The sequence below is a fragment of the Triturus cristatus genome, chromosome 10 (genome assembly GCF_964204655.1).
Source record: "Triturus cristatus chromosome 10, aTriCri1.1, whole genome shotgun sequence".
NCBI classification, from domain to species: Eukaryota; Metazoa; Chordata; class Amphibia; order Caudata; family Salamandridae; genus Triturus; species Triturus cristatus.
The window spans coordinates 757199234-757213352 of NC_140593.1; the positions used below are offsets into that span (position 1 = coordinate 757199234).

A 14119-nucleotide genomic window follows, 5' to 3' on the forward strand; every position below is an offset into this window, starting at 1 on the left:
GGATTTTTACTTTATTGCACATGTGGCCTCTCTAACTCTGTACATGTCATACATACGTGCAGTTGCAACATTTAGATCCAAGTTGTACACTAGCACTCATAAGCGGGTAGTACCGGTGCACATGCTTGGTTAATCCAGGTTTAGGACATGTCCTGCACAAAATGGATTTCATCCCATATATGAAAATTTCTTTCCACCTCTTTGCCCACGCATGACTATTTTTACAAAAATTCTGTTTAATTGGGCCCTTAGCACTAGCCACATCATGCATAAGACGCGTGCTAGCATTCAGCCCACTACTGACCATAGGATCTACCTGCAATGCACACCAGTACATTTGGTGATAGGTACGTACAGGCCTGCCTAGGCCGTTTCAATGCACACCTCCTATATTTAATAAGGGTTTGTCTAATGACACTTTCACTGTGGGGTATGAGTTCTGTGTTCACCACTCAGGCTCGACTCTTCATTTCAGTGTTGGCCCTGGAGCACCAGTCTACCTGGACTGTTGTTTGTGTTCATAAGAGGTTACTGAACAACCTTAAATCGGATGTGTGCAAGTCAAGACCCACCCTTCACCACATCATGAGGCCCCAAAGCCCATCATCATACTAAATTTGTTTGCGATCCACTGCACGTTCCCAAGTGTGGTTTGCACCTTGGAGGGATAAATTCTTCCCCCTTTACCCACCCCAGACTTTCTGCTGGGACGCAAGCCTAATATACATTATTTCTTCTTCTCCTCTCTGACATAGGAGCCTTAGGGCCCACCGCTTACCAGTCTGCGGCCTGATTTTTCATGCTGCCCTTTATCGGGAAACATCCATTGTCATTTTGTTTGATTGGCACACCACAGCACCTGACTAATGCACACTATCTGATTGTCTCTAGGTGCTCTACCTTCCCTCCCCCTTTAGTCCTGATGAAGACCCCAGGATAAGGATCAAATTAGATTTTTGTATATAGGGGTCAAAACGTCAACGGTCTTCTTCCACTTTTCAAGCATCAACGACCAAGATTAATTATCTGAGCCTATTATGTGCTATACTTGTTTTGTATTAATTTGCCATAGCTGGGCTGGGTAGGTTTCAGCTACATTCTGATGTATATATTGCACTTGCCTTTCCTTTCCTACAACCCTCACTAGCACAGATTCCCTCCCGAGCATTCTGTTCCCTTCTCTGAGCACCATTTTTCATTGTACAGACAAACATGCGGTCTTCGATAATCACGTGATGAAAATAAAATCACATTCATTTGAATTTACCATGGTGATGTCTGAATGACTGAATTCTGCATCTTGCAACTTTGATTTCTGCTGTGACCATTCTCTATTGTACTGTTTGCTACCCGGGTCCGGTGGTATTTCGGGTTACCCCATTGTTACATAACCCCCCCAATCTCCACGGAAGGCAGATGGACAGAGGAAGAATTGATCCTCCACATCAATTTTCTCGAGTTACTAGCAGGATCGTTTGCTATTTGATACCTTACGAGGGACAAAGTATCATGCTGTGTACTTCTGAGGATGGACAAAACAGCAGTCCAATTATATCAGCTGGCAGGGCATGACCCGCTCACGAGTTCTGGCAGAACTAGCCAAGGACTTCTGGCACTTCAGCCTCCAGCGACAGATTTCAGTGATGGGGGAATATCTTCCAGGACCGCAGAACTCAGTGGGAGAGTGGAACTCCAGGTATCCAGGGATGCCAGTGATAGGAGGCTCAACCTGAGGGTATTTCAGGCTCTGATGACACAATGGGGCCCTTGCCAGGTGGATCTGTTTGCCTCCTGATGGAATACTGCTACGTCAGCTGGAGACCGGATACGGGGGTGGAGGCAGTGGATTACTTCCTCCAGGTCTGGTTGATGGATGAAGCTTATGCCTTCCATCCATTTCTCTTTATTCAGCGAGTGGCGGCGCAGGTCAGGAGTCAGAGGGCCTCTCTGGTGCTGATCACAACAGTATAGCGATCACAAGCGTGGTTCCCTTCTCTCCTGCAGTTAGTCTGGGCCGTTCCGGAACATATGCCATAGTTTTCCAAATTCATGACAGACCCCCTAAGCCATCCACATCCTCTGGTTTTCCAGGGCCATCTTCATCTCATGGCATGGAAGATTTTAGGCGACGTTGGCAAGACATAAAGACTTTCGTAGAAAGCTGAATTTCTCATCCAACAGTCGTGGGCTCCAGGGACTACCAAGAGGTACAGATCGGCTTGGAGGAGATGGGTTCGTTGGCGAGTGGAGAAACACCTGGATCCCGTGGGCATCAGCATTACTGATATTGTGAACTTCTTGGAAAAGCTTTTCCAGGAGGAACTGGCATTTTGCACCATCAACTGCTTCAGGTCACCTATCTCAGTGGGCCATGCGCCGGTGAACAATGTTCCAGTAGGTGAGCACCCTTGGGTGCGCAAACTCCTCAAAGGTATCAGGATATCCCATTCCCCCCCCCCCCCGAGCCCCAGTACGCTGGCCTTTGGGATGTCAATTTGGTCTTGCGTTTGTTATCCTCCTGGCAAGATATCCAATACCTTTCTAAGAAAGAACTTGGCGAAACTGGCAATGTTGATCGGTCTTGTTTCTTATACGAGAGCTTCGGATGTGCCGGCTTTAGACCGATTAGCAAGGACCTTTACCCTGGAGGAGGTTACCTTCAACATTTCCAGGAGAACGAAGACTACTACCAGGTCGGTATCTCATCCAGATTTCACAGAGGCCCCCAAGCTGTGTGTGTTCAGAAGACTTCGAGTGGAACTTTGTAAGGGAAATTACATTTGGACTGTATATCATTTGTTTGGAGAGGCGACCAAAAACTTGAGACGCTCAACACATTTAAGTTTTTAATCAAAAGAACGTGATTTCTATTAAGACTATGATATTTGAATGTTTAACGATTGATTTTCTTATGTTCTTATATGCACACTTGTTTACAGTTATTTCTCAGATTTGTAGGCATTAGTTATTTTCACCACGAGCAATCACAGGACACAGAAGGTCACGCGGTCTTGTGTTAATTAGTTGATTAATAAGGCAAACGTGCGGGAGCAGGTTTTAAGAACTGCTTAGGCGGAAAGGAGAAGAGATGAAGATTTTCTGAATACGAAGAAAGGCACGAACATGCTATTTTTGCCGGCATGTTTTCACGAGGTAAACGAGCACAGTTTATTTTCTGTGGATGCAAGTAGAAGGGCCTGTAGTGTTTGGTTTATTTCACCTTTGTTTTAGAATGTATATTTATGAGGGGTGTTAATGAGGGGCTGTCACAGGTAAATTTGGGAACAGTGTAGTGTTGATAATATGTTTTTGAGTGAATCTCATCCTCGAGTTGGTGTTTATGTAGCTCTTTCTGATTTATTACAGCAACCCCTGATGAAGAATTAATATAATTCGAAATGCATTGGGTTTTTAATGCGTCGGCTCGAAGGATGGTTGACAGCACATGTCTATGTAATAGCCTGGATTGGCAGCACAAGGCATTTGAAAATGCGGAATAAAGAATTCTGGTTCAACTTAGCTGTCTCCGGAGTGATCTTATAAACATGGAATACATGGATTACTTGATTTCTGAAAAATCGCTTGATATACTTTGGATTAATTTGGTGTACTTTGACAAATATGGTTCACTTTAAGAGGAGAGTGTGTCCTCATTTTCGCAGTGCAGCAGCTAGGTGCGCAAGCATCGTACCTTTTGGTAGTGTCTTTGAAGGCATACAAGGGCATGACAATGGAGGTTCGACCTCCAGGAAAACGGCAATTGTTGATTGCCATCGAAAAACCTTTCAAGGCAGTGTCCTCTCCGACCATTGCCAGGTGGGTGAGATGAATCATGGCAGAGGCTGGCATTGATACCACTGATTTTGAGGCTCATTCGACTAGGGGGTTATGGCTTCCAAAGTTGTCCAGGTAGGTGGCAAGCTTGAAGATATCATGAATGCAGCAGATTGATCTTTGGACTCCACTTTCAAAAGGTTCTATTTCAAACTAATTTATTACATAGCGGTACTGGTGGTAAGTAAGCTTCAAAACATGCATAATCCTCACCTCTGATCCGGGAACAGAAAGAAGAAAGATTTCCAAGTTAACATGAAGGAAAGTTTCACTATCATGAAGGACGCGGAGGCGAGGATTATCTCACCCCCCCCTTGCATGCTCTCTCTATGCTGCTGTACCGATTGGGGGGGGGGGGGGGGATGTACAGGAACATCTTTACATTAACTACTGGACCAGAGAGCTGGATTCTGTGACTAACAGGGAAGTACTTTGGTTTCTACTCAGAAACAGACTGTTATTCTGTATTGTTGTTCATACCTTTTGGTTTTCAACCTGGCAGGCATGCATATGCGGTGAGATGATACCTTATGATGACAATGTTGCACCTAAAATTAGAGACTGAACTCTATTGTCATTATGTGTTTCACTCGCCTTATGGTAGACTGATGAATTTATGACTTGACATGTCAGTAAGAGTGGATGGTATGTTTATGTGGGAAGATATTAACAATTTCCATATCCACTTAGGTTTGGATTCGAAGGCGAAATGAGGTCCAGCTTGCTTAACTTTCTTCAGTGAAGAAAAGAAAATACTACATCATGGACTGTGTTATATGGACTCACGGACTGTTAGAGGATTGGCTAATATTCGCCATGGTTATGCCCTGTGGTTCATGGGAGTTGTAGTGCTGTTTAGTGGTGCTTTTAAATTATCTTTGAACATGCTGTTTAATAAATGTTAAGACAGTAATGCATAATCCTCGCCTCCGCGTCCTTAATAGAATTGAAACTTACGTTCATGTAAACCAGGAACATTTTCAATCTCGCACACAAGACGGTCACGCTCACAGTCATGCTCAACTGCAAAAGACCACGCTGCTAAGTTCGTGTTTTGAAACAAACAAGTGTATTAAACAGCTCGAGCAACTAACGATCCCCTCACACGATGCAAACCTAATCTATAGGGATGCAGAAATTTCAAGGCGCTGACACTCACAAGCCCAGGCAAATGCAGAGCAACGAACAACACTAAATCCGTCCAAATGAGTCTCTCCATTAAAATATTGTGTTTTGAAATATGCTGGTTGTCGGTGGGTCCGAAAGTTGTAGTGTTGTGCTCTAGTCCTCGCACGCTACGTAGCGCGCGAGGACAGCGCCAACGGCTACTGCGCATGCGCGAGTCGGGAAATCGAACGCGTGGTCGTGTCTTGCCCGGCGCTCTCATATAGAGATTAAATAAAGTAGTTATTGAGCCAATATACTACCGTCTCCAAGTGTCATCATTCAGGCAGACCTACTACATTACAGTGGCGACGAGGATGGGATCTTAAAGAACGTGGTGAAGAGAATTGAGAGACCATACCCACCACTCCTGCAAGCACAGGCCAGCCTGGAAGCCACCACTGGGGACTGCAAGTAGGAAGACCATCTTTGAGGTGCACATAACCGAGGGAGAGCGCGGCAGAGGCAACAAGAAAAGACAGGAGCCAACCACAGGGTGAGAAACCAGCAAGGGGGTAGAAGGCAAGATAAGGACAGAGAAGACTCCAACCCATCGGGAACCTGGCGGAGACAGCAGCACACAGAGACGGGGGAGCAGAAGAAACACGACAGGAGCAGGCGCAGGAAGGAAGCGCGGACGCACCAGGCAGTCCAAGAGGCCCTGGGGCGGGACCAGAAAGACGCGCCGAGATGAGCGTGCAAGGATCTTCGCTGACGACGCCAATACCGTTCCTGCCGAGACTGGGAGAACCCCAAATGAAGTGGGAGGATTGGCGAGAGTATTTCAAGAACTATATCGCAGCTCTAGAAGACGTAAACGGAGAACCCTTCCCCAGCGCGAGGAAGAAAAGGATTCTTCTGCACAACTTAGGCCCGGAAGGCATAAGAGTTTTTCAGAACTTGGTCCCCACACCCAGACAAGCTGCCGACGACGACGTATTTAAGCACGCCATTGAGGATCTCGACACCCACTACCGCCCGGCGGTGAGTGTTTCCATTGACCGATACAATTTCCAACAAAGGAAACAAGAGACCGGTGAATCCATAGACGATTATGTAGCAGCGTTGAGAAAGTTAGCTGTGACATGCAAGTATGGAGTGCTGCATGACGAGTTCATAAAAGATCAGATAGTCATGTACACCACCAACAAAAGTGTGCAAGACAAGCTGTGGGCAAACAGTGAGGCGTCACTAAAAGAAGTAATTGCCATGGTAAAAAAGGCAGAATTGACAAAAAGGTGTGCTGATGCAGCGAAAAGGGAGACGCTCCAGAAGACCATGGTGAACAAAGTCGACGACGGCAAACCACTGGGAAGGAGCAAAACCATGCCTCCGGAAGGTAAAGGACAAACTAAACGGAAAGGGAAACAGGGGCAAACATGGAAGCAGAACAGAGACAACAACGTGTCATGCTACAGGTGCGGAAGTCAAGCACATGCAGCCCAAGACAAACGTTGCCCTGCGTTTCGAGCGAAGTGTATGTTCTGCGGTATAATGGGACACTATGAAAAGGTTTGTCGACGAAAAACGAAGAGACCGATGGTGAAGTACGTTATGCAAGATCAACAGGAGGAAGAAGAAGAACAAGAGGAAGATGACGGGGTACTATGCGTGGAGGACCAAGTACTGGGAATTGATGGAAAGCGCTCCCGCAAACCGCAATGTGACATGGTCATAGGAGGAGTGAGAATCAAGATAGTAATAGACTCGGGATCCCCATACACCATCATCCAAAGAGCAGTGTGGAAGGAAGAATTCGAGCCCAGTTTGGGATCAAGGCTAGAACCACCAGATATACGACCAGTATCGTACGCAGGTGAACCGATTCCCATGGTGGGATACAGGAAGTTGATCTTCGAATTCAGAGGAAGAAGTGCGGAGTGCAAACTATATGTAGCGGAGAAGGGCCCATCCGTCCTAGGATGGATGGATCAAGGTGATCTAGGGATCAAGTTGGACCCAGGAGGGGACACACAAGTGCTTATGACAGTGCCCGGGAGCTGGCCGGGACAGGAAGAGATGAAGAGCAAATTCCCGAAGGTATTTGGAGGGAAGGTTGGGAAACTGGAGAAATTCACACACAAGATTGTACTCAAAGAGAACTCCAGACCAGTATCCCACAAAGTCCGCAACGTGCCCCTAGCCATAAAAGAAGCAGTGCAAATGGAACTCCGTAGACTGGAGCAAAATGGAATTATAGAGCCTATAGACAGCTCGGAATGGCTCGCCCCCTTGGTAGTGGCAATGAAACCCAATGGGAAAGTCTGCCTGTGTGGGGACCTTCGAGAACTGAACAAATGCCTAATCGTGGAAAAATTCCCATTACCCCGTATCGAAGAAATGTTGTCCAAGACCAAGGGGGGAAAGTGGTTCTCCACCATTGACCTTACTTCGGCCTATCACCAGATAGACCTACATCCGACAAGCCGGAAACTGACATCTTTTATAACACCCTTTGGATGCTACCAATTTTGCAGAATGCCGTTCGGCCTCGCCTCAGCAGCGGCGGTGTTCCAGAAATTAATGCATCGCCTATTCCAGGACATCGAGGGCATTCAGTACTTCCAAGATGACATACTGGTGATGGGGACAGATAGAAAAAACCATGATGAGAAGCTGGATAAGGTACTCCGTGTGCTAGAAAACAACGGACTGACCGCGGAATGGGAGAAGTGCCGACTGGGAATGACGTCTGTCACCTACCTGGGTCATGAAACAGGCGGACAAGGCATCACGCCTAAACGCGCAAATGTGGAAGCGATATGCTAAGCTATGGCCCCATCCAACAAAGAAGAGGTGCAATCCTTCCTGGGGATGGCAGAATATTACAGCAAGTTTGTGCAACATTTTGCTACCAAGACAGACCACCTACGACAATTAACAAGGGACAAAACGGTATACAAGTGGACAGAGGAAACACAAAAGGAATTTGAAACCCTGAAGAAAGACATCAGCCAAGCAGTGCCACTGCAGGGATATGACCCGCTCGGTCGATCAGTACTGACGACGGATGCCAGCGAGAAAGGACTGGGGGCAGAACTCATGCAGGAGAGGAAAGAAGGAACGCCGGAGACCCTCAGTTTCGCATCAAGAACGCTATCACCCACTGAACAGAAATATAGCGTAATCGAGAAGGAGATGCTAGCGGTGGTGTGGGCCATGGGGAAGTTCCGACAATTTCTATGGGGCACAAGGTTCAAACTCAAAACGGATCATAAGCCACTAGTCAAAGTGCTCACCTCGAGTGGGCATGCCAGTGCCACACCCCGTATCTCAAAAATGACACTCAAGTTACTAGAGTACAGGTACGATGTGGAGTACATACCGGGGGAACGAAACAAAGTAGCAGATTACCTTAGTAGAGCGGCAGCCATGGAAGAAGCCCCGAACACAACAATAGAAGAAGAAGAAATGGTAGCGGTGATGGAAGATCCAGAAAGAGCGATAAGTAAGCAAGACTGGACCCGAGCGTACGAAGAAGACAGGGAGATTAGTGAAGTCAAAGAGAACATAATACATGGATGGCCTAAGAAAAAAACGGCTAGGTGAGGCGCTCAGGATATACTACGAAGTCAGGGAGGAACTTTCAGTGGGGGACAAAGGCATATTCCTGTACAGAGGTGATAAAGTAATTCCCCCGGCAGCGTTAGTTTCTCGACTGGTCGCACTACTACACGAAGGACATGTAGGAATAGTAAAAACCAAAGCGAGAGCGAAGCACATGTACTGGTGGCCAGGAATGGACGCTCAGGTGGAAAGGCATGTGAGAGAATGCGATCAGTGCCAAAGAGCGGGCAAAACACTGAATCCCCTACGACCGGCTTTGGCCTGTGGGAAGAAGTGGCCGTGGACATTCTGGGACCTGTGCTGGACACCCATGGCACGCCCCAATATCTATGTGTTCTGGTCGACAAATATTCGAAGTGGCCGGAGATACACATACAAGAAGTAATGGATGCAGAGACAGTGATTAAGTTTCTAACTACCGTTTTCCTAAGGGAAGGTATTCCGAGAACCATCCTGAGTGACAATGGGCCTCAATTCACGTCGGAAAAGTGGTACAAGTACGCCGAGAGAAACGGAATCAAACTACTACACACTGCAGTGTATCACCCGTCGAGTAATGGACAGGTGGAACGATTCAACAGAGTCCTTATGGGGTCCATTCAAGCAGCCATCATGACGGGAAAAGATTGGGAGAAGAAGGTACAGAACATGATTTGGGCCTACCGCATCACCCCCACGGGCACGGGGTATAGCCCATTCCAAATCTTAAGAGGAAGACACCCCTTCACCAAGGACAAGGTGACATGGAGAGAGAAGACGATCACCAGTAAATGGTCTCCCGCAGTGGTACAGCACAATCTAGAGAAGGCCCAGAGGATATACATGGAGTACTACAATCAGAGGAGAAAAAGTGAAGGAAACAACTCCGGAGAGAGGAGAATGGGTGAGAGTCAGATTAGCTATACGGAAAAGGAAGGGAGACAGCAAGTACAGTCCACCCCTAAAGGTGAAGGAAGTGTACGAGAGGGCAGCATTGCTCAGCGATGGGAATGTGTGGTCCCAAGATCGCATGTCCAAATGCAACAAGATTCTAAGATGGCCCCTGGGAGAGAATGAAAAGACACAACAAGAACCTAAACCAAGCGAAAACGAAGGAAGTAAATCAGCCGAAGAAAGAGATACGAAGGCGGAAGAGAGCCGCGAGGAGCAGGAAGATCAAGGGACGACGGAGACTGAGGAACTGCAGGAAGAGGAGAGCGGTACCCCGAGGAGAACGAGGTACTCCCCGAGATAGGGTGGGGAGCCCAGCTGAGGATGGTACCCCAGATGCTTCCTCCACTGGAGAAGTGTGGCTCAATGATTAGAGCGGCAGACCCTGATGCAGAGATCTAGCCCGGGACCAGGGTTCAATTACCCCCCTTGGTGGGTCTTGGGCTCAAAAATTCCACGGACCTGATAATTCTCGCCTCGGTGCCATTCCAATCATGGAGTCCCACTCTGCAACTCTGGGCAATAGCTTGCTTAATCTCCACAACGGCCCCCACAACGCTAAGGATGCCTGGCCTCCACCTTGGGGGTGCCCAGGAGTGGATGCCTCACAGGGAAAGCCAGGATGGGTTCCACAGCGGTATTCGTACAAGCGCCTTGAGACCCTTGCGGGCGAGTAGTGCGCTATACAAGTATCAATTTACATTTACAATTTACATTTACACTCCGGTAAGGCGTACCAGAGCAGGCAGAGTGGTGGTAAGACCCAGCCACTTCCGAGACTTTGATCTGGAGGGGAGCTAAGCACCCTGTAAGACTGTAAGGACCGTACATTCATTGGGCAATATAAAAGAAGGGAGATATGTAGTGTTGCGCTCTAGTCCTCGCACGCTACGTGGCTATGTAGCGCGCGAGGACAGCGCTAACGGCTACTGCGCATGCGCGAGTCGGGAAATCGACCGCGCGGTCGTGTCTTGCCCAGCGCTCTCATATAGAGATTAAATAAAGTAGTTATTGAACCAATATACTACCGTCTCCAAGTGTCATCATTCAGGCAGACCTACTACATTACAAAAGTCTCCATAATGTCCCATCCTCGTCGCCACATAAATGTTGCATGCTCCAATAAAATAGGCAATTCCTGGAAAATGTTGTAGTATATAAATGGTAGGGTCATTCCAGTGCAGGACCCATGACTCCTTACCACAAGGGCAGCACAGCCAGGGAGTCAAGACAATTCCTACAATCCAGAACTTCCCACAAACATGACGTCAGCAAATCCTAAACAATAAAGAAACATGCAATAATACATTACACTACACCCTTTGACCGAGGGACGACACAGAAGCAAAAGAACGGTTTAGGTGGCAAACGAAACAACATGATAAAACGGAAAGGTATAAATATATTTGAAAAGGATGAAGACGTATAAAGACGCAGAGAAACAACCGGCTACATATACAGCCCCCCAATACAATGCCCCACACTTGACTGTATGTGCTATCGTTCATCGTGACAGTGTGCGTGACTACTAGCAAATGCCACACACATGACAACGACAATTAGACCGAGTCTATTAGGATGTTCGCGAATGGAGACTTACCTCGCCTCTACGGCTGAAAAGTCTTTTAAAAATCTGATGCTAGTAGTTCCCCGTTGGACGCCAATACACTTCAAAACTGAAAGCACACACAGCCAATCGGAAAGCTAGTTTACAGTGACTAACAGGCAGGCGAACAACCAGGGAGGGGCTGGACGGCAGAAACAGTTATGACTGGCTAAAAAAGAAAAGTACGAGTCGCTCTGGAAGTGACGCGCCCGTAAGGACCCGAACGTCGGAAACCCGGAAGACAGTGATCGGACTATGTGGAAATGATCATATACACAGGGGATAGTCCCATTGGTATCTAGGTTTAAGTTGAAGTTTTGGTTTTTTTGCAGATTTATATAGTGCAAACTCGACCCGCAGGTATTGGAGCGCTTTATTTGAGCACCACTTACTTTACACAAGGACACGTTAATTCTTTTTGGACGTTTTGCAGGAGCTGTAATACCGTTAGACCACGCTGCCCAAATCCGCCATATAATAAATCGTTCACTTTTGTAGAACTTGTGTTTTCTTTGTAAGAGAAAGCAATTATTAACCGAGCTGCTATAGAGGCTGTCAAAAATGTATACCCATTATTTAAAGCTATTTAGATTTATTTTAGGCATCTTAATATAGCTTCAACGTTGTTCTCTTTGACACTTGTTATAATTTTTTGGCAAATTCGATTTGCTTATGTGTGGCATTTCCATATTTACTTTTTGAACACGTGAAACATTTCCATGCCTTGTGTGTTCAACTTTGAGTGGCATTTATCTCAAGTAGAGTGCTGCGTCCAGTAATTTAATTGAAAATGGAGTAGTCCTGGTAGTGGTACACACTATTCCGAGTACTTATTTGTTCCTGAAAAGTGCCGGTATTCTCCCATTAAATGTATTGCAGCAGTGCTGAGAAATGGATGTACTCTCCCTTTCATATTAAAGAAGTGCAAATACTCGTACCAGACAGTACCTGCCCAGTAAAACCACGTACTGCTTCCTAGAGTGCTGGCGACAGCTTGTGTTGCAGAACAGGTAGCCCATACCAGGGAAGACATGGCTTGGCAGTTCGGGCTGGACTGTTCCCATGAGGCACAGGGTCAAGACTGATTTGCATATGGCCATGTCTGAACTGGGGTGGCGTGGTGAGCAAAATAACGATGGATTAAACCCAGATCTGTGACTGGGGGTGAATGTTTTGCCATTGTGCAACATTCCGTCCATCATCTTGTGTGTTTTGCTGTTCACCCTATGTGGTAAGGGTATGCCCAGACGTGAGTCTTGTGCTCACTACGCCACTGGAGTCAAGCTATCCTGGTTGATGACGGCTGATAGCCAGAAACCGGTTCTAGGATGCTTGATTCTGGTCCAGGGAAGACATGGCTTGGCAGTTCGGGCTGGACTGTTCCCATGAGGCACAGGGTCAAGACTGATTTGCATGTGGCCATGTCTGAACTCGGGTGGTGGAGTGAGCTAAAGAATGATGATGGATTAAACCCAGATCAGTTGACTGGGGATGAGTGCTTGCAATGTTCAACACTCCGTCCATCATCCCCTTTGGTTTTACTTTCAGAAAGATGCCATTTTTCTGCTCTTAGCCCTGTATGCCTGCAGCCTGTCTCTGATACGCATCTGGGGAGGGTGACAGCTGGACTATGTGCATTCCTCCTAATTATCAACACACAATGGGAGCTTAGGCGTGGTGAGCAAAATAACGATGGATTTAACCCAGATCTGTGACTGGGGATGAATGTTTTGCCATTGTGCAACATTCCGTCCATCATCTTGTGTGTTTTGCTGTTCACCCAATGTGGGAAGGGTATGCCCAGACGTGGGTCCCGTGCTCACTACGCCACTGGAGTCAAGCTATCCTGGCTGATGACGGCTGATAGCCAGAAACCGGTCCTAGGATGATTGATTCCGGTCCAGGGAAGACATGGCTTGGCAGTTCGGGCTGGACTGTTCCCATGAGGCACAGGGTCAAGACTGATTTGCATGTGGCCATGTTTGAACTGGGGTGGCGTGGTGAGCAAAATAACGATGGATTAAACCCAGATCTGTGACTGGGGGTGAATGTTTGGCCATTGTGCAACATTCCGTCCATCATCTTGTGTGTTTTGCTGTTCACCCTATGTGGGAAGGGTATGCCCAGACGTGGGTCCCGTGCTCACTACGTGTCATACCTGTGCTCGAGAGGGAATCGCGGCAGCATCTGAACTTCTGCATTCCCCAGTATAAATCACATCGCGTTGGAACGACTGACGCTTCGCGTTCTAGTGGTTGGGTACACACGTCACTTCCGGGACTTCCCTTTCCGCTTTCGGGACTTGTGAGTCGGTGGAGAAGCGTCGCGTAATATTCCGGTCCTCCTGTATCGCTTCGTAGAGGAAGAGCCATCTGAATTGAAGCCCCTAGGAACTCCGTGGGTTCGGTCCTTCGAGGGAACTTCTCCTCATCAAGGCGGTAACGCGCTTGCGTTCAGTAGCGAGGGTTGGTCCCTCTATTTGGAGCTCCCTCAGCAGGCCGCTTTGGAACACTCTTCAGCAGCCCTTCGATTTCCTAGCATCCCCGGCTCCCGTGGTGGGCGAACAGGGGCTTGTTGCAAAGGCGTTGTGGCATCTGCCTCTTCTTATCACAGCTACACACAAACTGCACCTCCATTTCTGCTGAGCTTATTAATCTCTGTTGTATTGTTTTAGATGTTTTTAACGATAAGGAACGAATATGCTTTAGTAAAAAGCCACAAATAGGTATTGCATAGGGTTGTGACGAGAACAACCTACACATTGGGGCACAAGTGTACATAATTGGTTGTGCTATTAACAACCAAAGGGGATGTGCTGCCACATAACAGTTCAGGTCGACTCTTGCTTCAAGAGGGTAAGAAGAGTAGATACAGGCCCTACAATTGCTTATAGCACATAGTATGTTTATATGTAACGTTCTTGTTTCTTTATGCTTAGGATCATCACACTGGTCGTTTAAGTTGTTGTGACCTTTTGTTTGGACAACAGAGGAAGAGGGGAGAAGTACAGGTAGAATT

The 14119-nt window shown here is 47.2% G+C and overlaps 1 protein-coding gene across 4 annotated transcripts in view; it reads right to left on the reverse strand.

Moving 5' to 3' along the window:
• The window catches only part of BFAR (bifunctional apoptosis regulator), a 317639-nt gene extending 306404 nt beyond the window's left edge, over window positions 1-11235 (reverse strand). For 2 of the 4 annotated variants that reach the window (XM_085628281.1, XM_085628279.1), the window contains exon 1: window positions 11096-11235. The gene's annotated coding sequence lies outside the window, so the exon portion shown is untranslated. Of the gene's footprint in view, window positions 1-10696; window positions 10769-11095 lie in introns of those variants that run through there. The other 2 variants (XM_085628282.1, XM_085628280.1) reach the window with 2 other exon arrangements.
• Between the last annotated feature and the right edge of the window lie 2884 nt (window positions 11236-14119).